Source organism: Acomys minous, assembly GCF_964271855.1.
Source record: "Acomys minous genome assembly, chromosome: 18".
NCBI lineage: Eukaryota > Metazoa > Chordata > Mammalia > Rodentia > Muridae > Acomys > Acomys minous.
The window spans coordinates 14847484-14859835 of record NC_140501.1 but is presented as its reverse complement, the minus strand read 5'-3'; positions in this window follow the sequence as shown (position 1 = coordinate 14859835).

The following is a 12352-nucleotide window of genomic DNA, read 5'->3' as shown; positions in this document are numbered from 1 at the left end:
ACAGCTTTTAAATATAATTTAAAATTAAAAAATTAAAAATAATTTATCTTCAAATTTTTTCTAAAATCCAATTGTACTTTAGTTGTGTTAATGGAGGTGGTATTTATTTAACACAAAGAAATGAAGCTTATTTACTTTAATAAACTTTTCCAACATCTATTTTACAAGATATATTAGTGTCTTTTCAAACATTCCGTAAACAATTATAGGAGCCCTACATATTCATATTTCCAGGAAATCGACACTATTACTTTCAATATGTCCTTTAATTAAATCCATTATATTAAGAGAAGTGTCTGAAAAATGAAAGAAGAGGTCAATTTAATTTTGTCAATAATATTTGATGAGAAGAAAGTTCTAAGAAATCATGAATAATGAATGAATATATGTAATTGGTCTCAGATTAAATTAAACCAATAGTTCTTTTAAAAAAAACATTTTCCTATGGAATTTAAAAAGAAGAAAATCTCCAGTAAAATATAAAACTCTACTCATATAGTCAATGTGTTTTATATACAATGTCTTGTGGTTATATTCATCCTCCTTAACCTCTCGAAGCCTTTTTTGTCTTCCCTTACAACTCCCTCTACTTGCCTCGTTACCTACTACCTACACCATTAGAAATCTGACACCACATCATCCAGGAATTATTAAATTTTTTCTCAGGAAAAAGTGAGTCTTCACTGGCACCTGTCCATCCATGATCTGAAGGTAGAGCACACAGTCCTCATAGCTGTATCAATATATGCAATGTTGAGTACTGGGATGAAAATCTCACACATGGATAATAAGATTTTGTTTTCTCGACATTCCAGTACTGAAATTATTTATTTCTCCATTGTATATTCTTAAACCTACACTAATGATGGATGTCCTAGAGACATGGAGGAGAGTTGGTAGCTTTCTGTAAGCTGATCTTAATGATTATCTCCTTACAATGTACCCTTAAGTAACTGAACATAGAAGGTAGCTTATGATGCATCTCTTAATTTACATTGCTCTAATTGATTTATTGTCACAGTTACTATGCTATTATAACTGCTACAGCACTATGTGTTGCAATTAATTTCAGGTTATCTTAGGTTTATATGAATATTTGTCAAGAGAGAGCAATAGCGTAATATTGGAACACAAGAAGAACAGCTTAATTTATTTTGAAGATGATGGATTAAAAGCAACTGTGAAGTTGATGCATCAATTTTAAGTCCAAATGAACTTGACATATAACCTATAAGTCTAATAATGAAATCATATATAAGGTTTCTCTATGAGTAATAACCATTTAGACTGATGACTCAAAATAATACAATATTCTTGTCTTGACCATATCCATATCATATCATATATCAGAAAAGGCCACATACATTTCAAGATATACGATGTACCTATGTTATTAATAAACACTGAAGATAATTTTGTATTCACACTTTGGGTGGAGTTAAATTAGATCTTGCTGTATAAAACAAAGACTAGGCATTCATACACATGAAGTTGTACTATAGTGTGTTTCAGGATTGAGAAATAAGAGATATGGTGGCTCAAGTTTGGCTGAAGGACACCAGGAGAACATGGTACACTGAACCCACCAAGCAGGACTCACATGGGCTCAGACTGAAGTAGCAAGTGTGGAGCTTGCAACGGTCTGTACCAGGTTCTCTGCATATATGTTATTGTTGGTAGCCTGGTATTTGAGAACAGATGTGTTTCTGACTCCTTTTGGGACTTTTTCTCTCATGTTTGGATTCCTTTTCCTGTCTTTATATGAGGTCTTTTCCTTGTTTTACTTTATCTTTTTTGTCGTGTTTGGTTGTTGTCTCTTGGAGTTCTATTCTTTCATGAAGGGAAACAGGAGTTGTGGGAAACTGGGAGAGTAAAGGGAGATGGTGGGAGCTTGCAGGAGTAGACCAAGAGAAGAATTTAGTTTAAATTTAAAGAAAACAAAAGATACAACAAACATCGTTAAACAGATGGAAAAATGAAACAAACTGAGTGTAACATTACTTTAAATTTTTTTATATTTATTTATTTTTATTAATTTATTCTTGTTACATCTCAATGGTTATCCCATCCCTTGTATCCTCCCATTCTTCCCTCCCTCCCATTTTCCCCTTATTCCCCTCCCCTATGACTGTTCCTGAGGGGGATTACCTCCCCCTGTATATGTTCATAGGGTATCAAGTCTCTTCTTGGTAACCTGCTGTCCTTCCTCTGAGTGTCACCAGGTCTCCCCCTTTTAAATCAGATTGTCACATAAAATATATTGTTGTCCTTTGGGATTATGAATCTTTATTAATTCCATGAGATGTAATTTATACTTAATACATTTGTGAGGAGAACATTGTATTAGATAACTAGATAATATTGTAGGGAGACTACCCACTTGCTTTGTTCTGTTTAATAAAACTAATTTTGGTCTAGTAACTATAATTAACTCAACTCTAATTATCCAAGACTCCTTCATGAATGTGAGGTTTTGTCCCTATCAAGTTATTATTCTACATAAATTATAATTATATAATTATAATATTTATTTATTCATTTATAATACTATAATTTCTCCATCTTTTCTTCTTTGTAACTTCTTCCGTTTCTTAGCCCTTTTAAACCCATGGACTCCTTTTAAAAATTATTATCAGTATATGCATTACTTAATCTGAAAAAAATGTGGATTCAGTCTGTTAAGTCCATTTAGTATTGCTTGCATATATATTTTTAAAGCTAATCATTTGGAACTGATAACAATTCAAGGTGCTGGTCTTTGGGAAAGCTAACTACTGCTCTCTGTGTAGTTTTCATTACCTGTAACAATTCCTCGTGGGGCCAGGCCCTGTGAAATTTTATTCTTTTATGTCTGCCTCAACTGATGTGGTCCTTATTCAAGTTTGGTTTTAAAAATATGATTGATATCACATGGACATAGGCCCTCTGTTATATCTAGAAGGCACAGTTTTGCAGAAGACTCCTTGGTCTTTTATCCCTGAAAATCTTTCCAGACCCCTTTCCACAATATTTCCTTGGCCTGAGTTATCTCACAGGAAGTTGTACTCACCATTTTGGCAAATTACTGTTTTTTGTAATGGCCTCTGTCTAAAAGAAGCATATTGAGTGAACGGTAAGAACTGTATTTATTCATGTATATAAGTATAAATATTTAGAATGTAGGTAGAATTTATATTGCCTTATTAAAATGTCAGGAGTAATTTCTCCTGTGAGATCTATAACCTCACAATTCATGGATATTTGCTAGGTTTGGGGTACCAAGCATGATTTCTCTTCTGCTCAGCAGGCCTTAAGTTCAATTAGACAGCTGAAGAACAGGGGATCATGACATGCAGATCATAGCTAGAAAGATTCATAGGCATCACAGCTTGGAGGACTTGTGACAGGCTTCTCCCTTGCACATTATGTAGCACCTTCAGGTACAGTAAAAGGCAAACTCTTGCAATCTATTTCACTTTATATTAGAAAAATAAATAAATTTGTCTGGTGACTGTGTACTTAGATATGCACAAATGTGTAATTGTAGATTTTAAATGTTTGTGGGCACATGAGTACCCCATTGTATTAGTAGAGATACAGAATAATATTCAAGAGTTCCTTTTTCCTTCCCCCATATATTTCAGTGTTAAACCCCACATTCTCAGATCTGCATAGCAACCCCTCTGAGCTTTCATATTACCAGTCTCCTAGGAGAAAATGCTCTATTCATTCTTATGGTTTGTGTGCATTGCATACCATACATACCAGCATCAACAGAGAGGTGGTTGAAAACAACAATGTATCCTCTGATACTCTGTAAGGTGTCAAAATAGAAGTCATAAACCCATGAAGGAGTGTGCACACATGTGCAAATGAGTTGTGTTAATTTTAAATGGAATAAAATGATAAGCAATGCTCAACAGCACTGAATAGAGATGGAGAATAGGGGTTTCTCTCATTTGAAAATATAGGAAGAGAAATTCAGTGACTGGGAATTACCTGTGTGGGAGACATGAACACAAATTCAGTATCATGAAATCTTCAGTGTGATCTACAGTTTTATTTATTATCATATGATTATTATCAGTAAAAAATGTCTCCATCACTTCAGTAAATTTTTATTTAGAAATAAAAATCGCAAAATGTTGCATACATATATGCCAAAATATAGATACATATGCATTATATAAACACTAATGATAACACTGAAGTCAATGAATACTTCCCAGGAAAACTGATTCATATTTCAACATTACTATTTACATCAAAATAACCTTTAGTATGTTCTGAAAGTATCTATGATTGTTAAGTTGAAACACTGCGCACCTGTCTCATGATTAATAGACAAGAGCGAGAAGCTCTACGGAAAATGATGGTATGTAGAATAGTAGAATAGTACCAGAAAGCACTCAAGACAGCTAATCATTGGAATCTAACCTCAGCCTTGTTCTTTTGTTTTTGCACTAAATCTCACAAAGAAAGTAAACTCTACTTAATTTTCATACTTGAACGGGAAGTAAAATACTGTCTAACTCTACAGCATCATGGCAAGAGTACATTAAAAGTTTCTGTGCGGATGACTTTCTTGAGATTCAGCTATAAGAGTGCTATATTATCCACTGATACATTTGTCCTATGAGGAACACAATCTTTTTGGAGCAGAGTTACAGTCATTTAAATTTTAGAATAACTACCCTACAGACTCACAATGCACAGATTTACAAGTTCAACCAATAAAAAATAATAAGGCAGCAAAATTACTCATTGGAGAAAATTCTTTCAATTTTTAGAAACATACCATCTATAAAACACAAACTCACCCATATAAATGTTTAAGCCCCTGGACTATGATCAATGTGTCACCATAAGGAAACTAAATTTTCCAGGCCATTGGTTCCATCTTGCTGAGTAAGTGAATCATTGATGGTTTCCTGAAGACTAGTAAAAGAGCATTTCAATATCAATACTGGAAAATTTTTCTCAGAAAATAACAACTGTTTACTTGAGAACTGTTAATGGAACATCAGTGTTTTATTGGAATTTATCAATAATAATTGACTTGGAGAAAACAAAGGGGGAATTTTTTATTTACCAAGTTGGATATTGTTTGATTAATCCACTATAATTTAGTAACTTAAAAGAAGTAATGTATCTTTTCCTCCTAAGTAGGCCAATTTGCCAGAACTCAGGCTTAGTTAGTCACTGACCCACCACAGAAGATGGGCACACTGATGTTTAGAGGCTATAATCCTTTACATTCTTAGTCTGGAAATTGAATCTGTAGCTTGGGTAATTAGCAGAGACTGTCCATGAAAAGACATTAGTGTGACTTACTAGTATAACCTAAAGCTTTTCATACTATGTTAAATGAGTTTTGAGGATAATAATTAAGATTAAAAATAATTATTTAATTTAAAGGAAATGGACTTGGTAGAAAATATAATTTTACTCATTTCTTGACCTCCAAAAATAGATACTGCTAAAATAACTACATTTTAGTAAAATATTAAATATAAGCATGTATCTCTTTCCTCATGATTGGGGAATATATTTGTTAATCTAAAGCTGTTGCTCTAAAGTCTTTCAATAACAAAACAAAAATGCTTAAGTCAGTTCATCATAGACTATTTCTCATAGGTAATGCCTTTTTAATAAACAAAAGATTCATTTTGTTTGAATTTTCTTCTAAATAATTTAACCTTGAATACACAGATCTATACCAATTGAAAACTGCCCCACCTCGGCTTAGTTTCTGAGGACATAACTTTATCTAATTTACATAAGGAAGAAGAAAGAACAGATTTGAACTAAAACAAATTGAGCCCATTGCCACTAGGTGTCCTCCCCACCCCCACCCCCAGTTGGCCAAAGCACTGGGACACTTGATCTTGGATTGCACTACAGAATGGGTTAAGTAAAACTTCTAATAATCAGTGTGAACATATGACCAGTTTTCTATATGCTAAGTGGTGATAATCATTACTTTTCTCCAGGGATATTACAAGTGCTTACTATATTTGGCAAGTACTGTGCAATTTCATATCCGTTTATTGCTTTTAGTAATATTGTCATTATTTTACTGAAGAATTATATTCCACATGTAGGTTTCTTAGAGAGAAAAATAGTGCTTATAGAGAAAAAAGGCATATTTGTTATTTTGTTCTATAACTCAAAAATTATTTTATTATTATGTACTCTAAAGGCCATGTTAAATTATTCATAAGCAGAGTGCAGTCATCCATACATTAACCCACTTAATGAGCATAATGTATAATTAAATTAGTTAATATATCCTCTAATGACTTTATCCTATGTATTACATTTTTAATAGAATTAGACTATATAAGTAAGAGTTAAATATACACATATATTTTGATTATTCATTTACTCACTTCTAATCATATTAGCAAAAAGTAGGATTTTCTTTGTTTAAACCCATTTTTTCTCAGTTTCATTATGAAAACTAAAATGAGTTATTTTTAATTTGACAATTCAGTTCTTATTTGAGTGTTTTTTAAAAGGAAGTATTACAAGATTTTATTCTGTCTTTCGTTAATTGGTTGATAATAAAGTCATCCTAATCCCAGCTTCATTCACCTTAAATTGTGTTATAAGAAATGGAACTGCATAATTAGTGTTAGACAATAAAGGCTTATTTTTTTTTTTTTACTTAAGTTTCATGCCTACTGGGAGAATTGAATGTTACCCTTTTGTTTCTGTGTATCCTCCATCCAAATTGTTTTAAGATATTATAATTTTATGAGTTTTGGCCTGTTTTATATGCACTATGTGTGTGCAGTGTGCACAGAGGCTACCAGAGGCTTCCGGATCATTGAAATTGGCGTCGCAGTTAGTTTTGAGCTTCCATGTGAATGTTTGGAACTGAACTCAGGACCTGTGCAAGATCATCAAGTTCTCTGAAGTGCCGAGCAGCTCCTAGTAAACTTATTCAATAATTCTTTTACACTATATCCTAAACTTATTATAGAAAATAACTTCATAAAATCAGTCTTCTCATAAACAACACACAGTCTGCCTATGATTTTTTCCAGAATCAGTTATATGGTCTTATTTCTATTTAAGTTAAAATAAGTCTATAAGTTTCAAATATTAACTAAATCTATGTCAACAGAACTATTTCATTTAATATTTCTGAACAGTTTCATATACGTATCCAATGTCATATGATCACATTTACTACAAGTACCATCACCACCCTCCTCAGGTTTCTACATTTTTGCCTGTCTTCTTCTAATCAACCAAGTTCCTTTGGGTGGTTTGCTCCTGTGCAGGGAGCCACAATTGCTATGTGTTTGTGAATTCATGGCCCATGCCATATTCAGACACATTTCATTACATTCCACCTGCCTATTCAGTTCTTACCTTCTTTTCATTCTTCTTTCCCCAGTAGTTCCCGGGCCTTGGAGTGGATAATAGGGATGTGTAAAGACTCAACCGTCACTTACATTCAGCATGTTGAATAGTTATGAGTCTCTGTGATTGTCATTGTACACGTGTGAAGGTCCAATGATGAAAGTAATAGTACATGTCCATTTAAGATAACATCAATAGTAAGTTCCCTCTGAGAGCCAATGATTTCCAAGTCATGAGCTCTTAAACAGCTTTCAGTGCTACTTATATATTGAGTCCAATAATGCTTGCCTCAAATCCAACCAGAAGGCTGTTGGCTATTAACATTTAAATAATCATGCCACTGTGCCATCCGTGAACATTTATTAGTGGGAAAGTCAATATTGAAGTACTTACGGTCTACAGGTGACATAGAGTCAGAGCAAGACTGTTGATGTCTATTATCCTCTAGAAAACTGTATAGTTTCTCTCAGCATAACAAAAACTTGCCGTCAGGAAGACAGCTTCTAACTCAGTTTCAGGTTGAGTAATCTGCATATTGCATCAGAAATGTCTGATGTCGCTAATGTGTCTTACTATCTAGTTATGTTGGGTGACAAAAACAGTGGCAAATAGACAGAGACAAATAGAAATTTAGGAAAATGAACAAAATACTTGCATCCCATATTAAGGACTGACACACCTATCACATTAAAATTAAGCAAAGACTCGGTGTCTAAAACAATATTATCAAATTCAGATGCCATTTTCTTAACTGTCACTCTTCAAATTAAAACCAACAATATATCGAATAAAATCGATCCTATCAAGATATAGGGCTTGAGAGGTGGTTCGGTGGTTAATAACACTAGCTGCTCGTCCAGAAGACCTGAATTCATTTCCAGCACTCACACGGTGTCTGAAAAATGTCTGTAACTACATTCTCAGTTATATTGTCAGACAACTTCTTCTTGTCTCCCAGGAAATCAGACAAAAAGTCCTATACTAACATACATGCATATATAATACATGTACACAAAATAAGTAAAATTTAAAACATTAAAGAAAAAGCATTATGAACTGAGTTCTCTTATACTTCATTTTTCCAGTTCCTCAGTTCTAAGTCTCTAGTGTCACATTGCCCTTCCACTTCTGGGTGTGGCAATAAGCACTAGATGAAGACCTTTTCCTATTTCTATATGGGTGAGCTATAATGAGTCATGTACCTTTTTGTATTTTTTTCTTTTTTAAAAAAATTATTATATTTTGGCATATGCATTATATTATTACATGTAAATAAAAATTACATGCAGCAAGAAGAACCACAAAACAATCAGGAAGTGTATCAATGTTACATTCCAGGTGGTTTGGCTAATTGTATTTGGCAACCTTGTAGAAAACACCTTTCCTATCTTGGTGATTCTAAAATTCTGAATCAGAATCAATATTTTATCTCCATCAACTTCAAACATCCTAGACCTAAAAACACCTTAACACCTAAATAGCCAAGGTAAATTATAAGACTAAACTATCTGGTCTTCAACCCCATGAGAGACTTGAGAAGGAATGAAACTTAATTATTGAGTGAACTGGTGAACTGGAAGCACAGGTTAGCAGCTTCCAAAATGAGAGAGAGAAAGAGAGAGAGGGAGAGAGAGAGAGAGAGAGAGAGAGAGAGAGAGAGAGAGAGAGAGAGAGAGACAGAGAGAGACAGAGAGAGACAGAGAGAGAGAGAAAGAGAGAGAGACAGAGAGAGAGAGAGAGAGAGAGAGAGAGAGAGAGAGAGAGAGAGAGAGAGTGTTTGCTACCTGAACAGTCACCCAAAACTCTATGATGTTGGAACATCATTTTCAGCCTTCTAGCACAATATATCTTACAGACATATTTGTGAGACAGGAACTATTGAGGATTTGCTTATCCTGTCTTGGTAGAGTTTGTCTATTGACTCTGCCTACATTCAAGCTTGCCCTTTTTTTAGCCAGAATTTTGTCTGTGGCAGAAATGAGGACATTTTGCCCAATGGCTTGTTGCCGGATTTGAAGCCATCTCTATAAGGAGGTGCTTTGATGTTCATCATCTTCTTGAGGTAGGCTGTGTGTTTCCAGGAATAAACCTGTCTTCCTGTCAAAGAATCTTTAAAATATTTAAATGCCACATTCTGTATGTCTCTGAGGCTTTAAAGGACTTATCTAACTATTTTACCTTATGAGGTGTTTTACCTATGAGGTGTCAATTATAACACAAAGCTTATCTCCAATACCTTGAAAATATTATTGCCAACTGTTTAGGATAATAAATTAATACAAGCTAAGTGTTAGTTGATCAAATCATGGTCATGTCTACTACCAGTCTAATTTATCACAAGAATATACATCTTAGTAATATAAATGTATATGTTAAAAATAAAAAATGTTTAATAAAAATAAATTTAAAAAAGTAAAAATTGTAAAAGGCAAAAAAAGTCTTAAAAAAAGAACATATGTCATAGCTTTAACATATAGATATAACCCTCTGTTGTATCTTTTAATCATTTCTAAATAGAATCGTATATGAAAACAATTCACTGTCCTAGCTTGTAACCTCTTCCATTTAATTGGTCCAGACATTCTAATTCGTATTTTTGAAGATAGCAATGTAGTTATAAATGAAATGTATGATATTAGTATACTTCAAAGTTATATCTAATATAGAAATCCATTAGTTTAAAATGATTCATATGTTATTCCACAAATATTTTATCTTTATTGTCATCATATAAGAGATATACACAATTCATGTGTATGTACTCCCCTTTCCTTTCTACAAAGAAAACGATTATGTGCTTTTTAATATAATGATTCAACAGTCATTCATTTATTCATATTGTCCTTAGTGTTTGAAATTTCTGTAATAGTTGAACCAACTGTTAAAATTATAGAATTTTGGTATGAGAATGTACTAAGATGTCATTTCAAGAAAATTAGGCAAGGTACTTTTCTAAAATGTATATGAGATTCTGATTTAATGGGTTTAACTTTCATTTCCCCTGGTTCTATGTGTTAGCTGTAGAACATTTTCTCAGAACATTACTAATACAGGCACCTCCTCTTAAGAATGTTAATGGCCATCTAAGATTATGTGAGTGGGCAAATTTACCATAATGTGGTGTAATTAAGTAATACACACTGTCTTAATTGCTAAAAAGCACTCCACATGTTTGGATTGCTGTAGTTAAACAACTATGCTGCCAACATCCCTAGTTCTTTGAGTACTATGCAGTTGTAAATAGCCTTGCTATTTCCATTGTGCTCAAAGTACAGATGACATTTTCAATGTTGGAGGACTCTTATTAAATAACAGTGACAATTTTCTAGCCATATAAATCACACAAAGTTTTTAACTCTCAGCATATATAACAAAGATAGTTGTTATCATCTCTTATGAATGCTACGAGTTCTTACTTCTTCTGCAGGAAGTAAAAACTCAGCTTCTTCACATGACTGCTGAAGTGGACAGAAACAACCAGCTACTAAGCTGATGTTAAACTTTCACACTGTCGAGAGTTTCCTTGATGATTCTGATGCCTTGGAAGAAATATTTGAGAAACTTAACATTTCATAAAGGGTTCAGATATTGACCACTGATGTCATGGTCAGAATCAATCCATTGTGAATAAGTAATCAATAGCTCATAACTCATTGTACAAGCCATAGAAATGCACAATCAAAATAATTTAAATTTAATGTAATTTACTTTAGAAAGCTACTCACTTGTATATGCTTCTTTACCCTGGATACTAAAATAGTTTGCTAACAGAATTTTTCTACAACGAAAATAGAGTAGAAATTCACAATGATTATTATTTAGTAATTATAATCATATGGTGTGTCTTGCATGAATGTAATAAAATATATCATTTCAGAGTTTGATGAATAAAATGGCAGGAAATAGAATCAATGGAAGCTACCTTTCATGTGGACCCTGAGTTACTCTCTTGATCAGGCTTTCAATAATAAAATACTATAGAAAGCTGCATTTACCAAACAAAAATAATCACAGTATGAGAGAGCACATTATTATATTTTTGGCAACACTTATAACCTCCAAAAATAAGTCTTAATTCATCTGCAAGAATATAGATGCCTGCATTAGATCATTAAAATAGACTATTCATGGCTGAAGTCATAGAGAGCTCTTAGAAGATTAGTGAAGAAATGGAAAGGTAAACGGTTTCCTATGCAATTAAACACTGAGCTTGGACCTTGGCATTGTCTCAAATTTATCACAAGAGATTATAATACTAGAAGAAGTGAACAGCAAGTACTTCATGTAATCAAATGAGAAAGATTGCCACGTGAAAGAATAAAATATACTACTTCCTTATGAGATGTCATAGCTCCACAGACTACGGCTATCAGGGAGCCTATTCTCATTCATAGCATCAGACCAGCTTTCAAGATGATCTTAACTGGCATTGGAAAACAATGTAGTAATTGTGAAAAACAGAGTTTTGGGGTAAAAATCTACTTGGCTAAGTGAAAAACAGTTACTGATTAGAATATTTTATTCTAAAATATTTATTCTAAAATATTTTATATTTTATTTATTTTATTTTATTTACATCTCTAGTACAGTTTTCCATTTCTCCCCTTCTCACCGTTCCTCCTCCAACTCCCCTCTCCTCTTCAGGAGAGGGCCACCCTGCCATGGATATTAACCCATTGTGGCTTATGAAGTTGCAGTAAGAGTAGACACCTCTAATTAAGGCTGGAGGAGGCAACCCAGTAGGATGAAAGAGTCCCCAAAGCAGGCAAAAGTGAGTGACAGAGACAACCCATCAGGAGTCTCAGAAGAAGTTCAAGATAGCTGGATGGTGGTGGCTCACTTCTTTATTTGCAGAGCTTGGGAAGCAGAGGCAGGGGGATCTCTGTGAGTTCAAGGCCAGCCTGATCTACAAAGCTACTTCCATGATATCCACAGCTACACACAGAGATATCCTGTCTTGAAACCCCCACCACAAAATCCAAGCTACACAACTGTAACA